Source organism: Lygodium microphyllum, chromosome 21 (genome assembly GCF_053477565.2).
Source record: "Lygodium microphyllum isolate KBCC chromosome 21, Lygodium_microphyllum_v1.1.10, whole genome shotgun sequence".
In the NCBI taxonomy this organism is placed as follows: domain Eukaryota; kingdom Viridiplantae; phylum Streptophyta; class Polypodiopsida; order Schizaeales; family Lygodiaceae; genus Lygodium; species Lygodium microphyllum.
This window is the reverse complement of record NC_141155.1, coordinates 68,658,928-68,664,457: the sequence shown is the minus strand read 5'-3', so window position 1 is coordinate 68,664,457 and position 5,530 is coordinate 68,658,928.

Sequence of the window (5,530 nt, the reverse complement as noted above, 5' to 3'; positions counted from 1 at the left end):
ATAAAGAAGTTGAGAACTATGATCTTGCAGTGTGGGCTTGGGAGTGGCTCCAAAAGTGATTGCACATACTAATCATTTGAATGATATCCAAAATGGAATTGTCATAATGCGGAATATATTTGCATGCATAAATTCTTAAACATGCAAGGTGAAAGGTGCATGATATTGAAGATGCACATGAGTACTAAGCTAGAGTGAGGTATATGAGCATGTTGGTTTAGGTATAACAACAATAGCAATTAGGGGCCACAATGCTTATTGATGATGGGATCATAGAGATCAAGATTCCTAGCATAGCTATGGGTGGGAAACTTGGCCTTGGCTCTTTTGCTTGGGATGGGCTTTTATAGAGCAGTTGATTGTTGGAGAGGTCATTACAACAAATGCACATAATTATATCTATATGTGAGGATGATGTAAACATTAGAGCGAGCTCATGAATCTTTAAGGCTAAGTGTAACTTCAATGATAGTATCTATGAGAGAGAGAGAGAGAGAGAGAGAATATACAAGAACTAGAGGTTGGAGAACTACTACACCTCTGAGGGGATCTAGTTGATCAGTGCATTGTTGAAAATATATAATGTGATGAGTTTGCTCAACCTCCTAGCCTCCACTAGGATTGAGCCCGATAATTCATTGTGGAAAGTAATAAAACCTACACATCAAAGGTGAAAAACGTGCACTAAAGACACTTCTATTAGCAACACAACAAAGGCTACCCACTATTTGTAAATATTAGAATGATGTTGGCATTCAATGAGGTGGCCTTGCGTCTCACATTTGCCCACTTTTTTAAAACATCAAAATGATGCTGGCATTCAAAATGAGCCCTTCCACAGACCATACTTCATTCCTCATGAACCATGATAGAATAAAATACAACTTGCAACTATCGAAGGGGGGAGGGCCATTTGCAAAGAAGCACCATAACCAAAATAGACGCAAATACATTTTTATCATTCCCAAACCCATACCATAGCCAAAATGCACATTTAAAAGGTACAATTCCAAATGTAGAAGTAATGAACATTGAGTTTTAATATAATTTAGAGAGGGTGGATAGACATGGGGGATATATATATATATATATATATCTAGGGGGAGCCTCAAAGGAGACAAAAACACACACGTGGAAGATAGAGAAAGAGATATCAGTTACGTACTATGAGTTGAGAAAGAAAGAGAGGGTGGGATTTTAATGCATGAATTGAGAGACAGAAAGTGGTGATTTAATGCAAAGATGGCCCTAATGATCCCAATCATCATATACCCCTCTAACCTTGAACCCCCACTCTTTGAAGCTTATAACCCACCCCCTCCCTTATTTCTAGAACTAGGAAAAATATTAATGGGGACCTACACCTAGTATATATGCTTATATGGTCTCTTGAAATACGCCCTTTCCTACACTTATGTGATTGTGTAAGTTATCCACAATGAACCCCATGTGTGCAAGCATGGTACATTTTGGAACATACCCCTTCTTCACTTATGCATCAGTGTTTAGGCTCCCATAAACATATAACATGATGGGATTCAAAGCTTGCATCTAAGATCATCAATGAGTATGTTGATAAGATGGAGGGAGAGAGTATTGGAGATTATTGATAACTGTGTTAAAAAGTTTCTATTAGCAATTGTCAAAATGAATATGAGCATTGATGCTATTTTTCTACATTGTTGACACATATGTAGATGGTTCCTAATATTTTACCATTTTACATCTATTTTTGCGAGAGTCTTTATCAATATAGCCTTACATATGATAATATGTGCTCATCTTTCTTGTTAGAACCAGAATTTTATGGATTTCAATGGTCCAAAATTGTTATATTCCTTGTATGATGACAAAAATGATTGATAGTCATTTTGAACATCATATAATCACAACTAACAAGATGTGTGTGTGTGTGTGTGTGTGTGCACATGTGCTCACATGTGTATATGTGTGTTTTTTCACTCACGCATGCATGTGCAAGCTACTTTTGTATTTATATTTTTGGTATTAAAGATAAGATGACTTGTATCCATGTATGACTAGTATAAAATATCAATCCTTCTGCTAAAATTAAAGTATGGGAATGTATATGTGTATGGATAATGTATCTATATATGATAATATAGTAACTTAATCTTTGTATATATCTGTACACATGTCTATGCCATAGATAATTTTTTAATTATTCCGTAAAATATAAAAAAATAGAAATGCTAGTTGAGGCAAGGATGGTAAATCTAAATATGTGTTTCAATTTATGGTTGTCAAAAATGGAAAAAAATAGACAAATGCAGATAAATAAAGCTCAAAAACATACATTTGCACAATTTTTTATCATGAGAGAAATAGAAACTCTTTACCTAAATGGCAAACTACTTATCTACACTATGTCACTAATCAGAAGACTTTCAAACATCACTTTCACTCACATACATGTACAAGTTCAATGTGTATCAGCTTTTATAGATTGAGGCACATACATTTCTATGGCACATGGCCCTCACATTCGTCTTAAGCTTAGGTGCATCAGTAGCACTAACATACAACTTTTATAGATTATAAGGCACATACATTTCTATGGCACATGATCCTCAAATTAGTCTTAAGCTTAGGTGCATTGCCAAGCTTGTGTATTGCAAGAGAGCTTCTAGAGAATAATCATGTTATCCTTGAATGATCCTCTAATATATAGTGTTGTGAAATAATCCAACACATTCTCTAACCAATTTTATTTCCCATCTTAAACATAAAATTTTATTGTAAGAGCTTTGTATGCTAAAAGGGGTGTGTATGGCTTGTGTGTGATATGTATGACGCGATTGATGATCTTGCCTTTTCATATTTTTCTTTTAAATCTTGATAGAGGGATGGATTGATGGAGGCTCAATGGAGAGAGTGTGTGTAAGAGAGAGTGAGAGGTACCCATTGAGAAAAGTTTAAATCTTATCCAAATAGAGGGAGGGAGATTTGTACCCATTGATAATAAGCTTAAATTTTGTGTCATTTAGCTCCAATCTTGAGGGGTTCACTATATATATATTCTCTATATAACGTGCGTTCATGACCTATTTATAAATATTCTAATGTGTGAATTTTTCTTGAATAAAACACAACCCTTTTCTATTCAATCTATAAGTAACCCCTTTATATATATGACACCCTTCTGTATGTAAAAAATATATAGAAATGGTGTTTTAAAAACCCCTTATTTTTAACTCACGTTATATATACATATATTCATGAGTGACCCCCCCCGAGGCTCCAATACCATGTATAATGGGGGTCTTAAAATTTTTTGGATGGATAGTGCTAAGAGAAACAAGATGGAAAATGGTTTTTCTTTATAATCAATGATATTTTGAAGAATAGCCTTAGAAGTTTGAAGATGGAATGTCTATTTCCTTTTTCAAAATTTTATGTAAAGATCATTCTTGACATGCATAATTTCACTGTGTTGGACATCAAGCTCATTCCTATCTTGGTCTTACTACATATATTAAACGTCATGCAAGTGCTACCATATTTACTCATTGAGGTTCATCATATCCTTCAAGAAAATATTCATGCCAATTTTACGATTTAACAAACACTTATGTAAAAAACTTATAAATTCAATATAGAAACCCTTTCTGTGAATAAATTATATATTTTAAATAATCTCTTTTTGTAAATGTACATATGTAAGCTTATGTTTTTTATATTTCCTTTTTTTGGACTCACATGATGCACATTTTAATACATAATAACTTCCCCAAAGGGAGAAACATGCTTCACACATGATTGGAATGCTATTGGCATAGATGACTATGTTTTTGCTCCACTTTTCCTAATCCTATGCATTTGGAGAGGTCTCTATTTCACTGAGACTTATTTGGGTTACTTATCATTTACACTAGATTGTCAATACCTATGGCTAGCTGGTAGAGTCACTCCTATCCTAGATACTAGTTTTCAAAGGAGATAGAAAAGGTCTACACTTTGGAGATCTTGACATTACGATGTGAGCCGAATCCACATGTGCCTTTGACAAAGCTTACACATCATCTTACAAAGACTCTTCATCTTGCTTCGAATATTGCATTTCTCCACTTTGATAGTACTTACAAAAAGAGTAGGGACACTAGACCTCAGAATAGCTAGTATGATGATTAATATTGAGAGACTACAGCCAAGTTACAGAGAGAGGTAGTGGTAGGGGATAGATACTACACATAGACAAGCAAAGAATACCTTTTGATGCCTCATGAGGTGAAAGAAGAGAATCTTCCTAGCTTTACTTGAGTGGAAACTATAAAAGTTATTCTTGAATCATGACTCTAGAGAGGCATGGAGACTCTTTGAGGAGCAACAAGCACCGTACCATCATGATAGAACTCACATTGGAAAATCTTTATGCTTCTATGCTTGAGCATGATCTTAGCCATTAGGCAAAGAGAGAGGGTGCAAGAGAAAGTGGGCAAGCCGGATTTTGTGTCGACATGTGCGGATCTAGAGCATGGCTATGGCAGCTTGTAGGCATAGAGTTGTCCACATGTTCCTTGAGGAGGAGGAGTAACGGGAGCTACAACTCTAGGTCGAGTTTCCTCCCCACTGACATAATCCCATAAATTCTTAGCCACTAATACATTCTTCATCATGAATGACCATAGCGAATAATTGTTTCCATCTAATCTGTCTTCCTTGGATACATAGGTAAATACATCACCTCCCTGATTTGCATGCTTGTTTAATGTTTAAATCACTTTATTTTTTTCTTGTTTAGGAGAGGAAATGAGAGAGAAAGAGAGGGAGAGAAAGAGAGGGAGAGGGAGAGGGACGGGAAGGAAATGAGAGAGGGAGAGAAAGAGAAAGAGAGGGAGAGTGCATTGTCTCTCGCCCTCTCCCTTTTGCTTGTTTAATGTTTAAATCACTTTATTTTTTGTTTGTTTAGGAAATGAGAGAGAAAGAGAGGGAGAGAAAGAGAGGGAGAGGGAGAGGGAGGGGAAGGAAATGAGAGAGGGAGAGAAAGAGAAAGAGAGGGAGAGGGAGAGGGTGAGAGAGAGTGTGTGCATTCTCTCTCTCACTCTCCCTCTTGCTTGTTTAATGTTTGAATCACTTTATTTTTTGCTTGTTTAGGAGAGGAAATGAGAGAGAAAGAGAGAAAGAGAGGGAGAGGGAGAGAGAGGGAGAGAAAGAGAGGGAGAGGGAGGGGAAGGAAATTTAGGATAATAGACTTATCGATAATGATATGCAATGTGCTTTGCCATGGGCCACGTACATTGGTGACTCTTTAAGATGGCTTAAAATTGGTCATGTCATTCATAATGTCCAAGCAGGGGATCTAATTGTGATATGCATAATTCATTGTTTTTGTATTAACTTTATAGGCATAACAAATTAGAAATCATGCCAACTAGTCAACGGAAGGACTAAAAGAAAATGATACCCTAGCTAATGGTCATTACGGTACTTCATCAAAATGAACCCAAAAGTATTGTTATAGAAGAAGAATCCCTTAAATTGAGTATAGGATATTTTCTCTCAGGTCTTA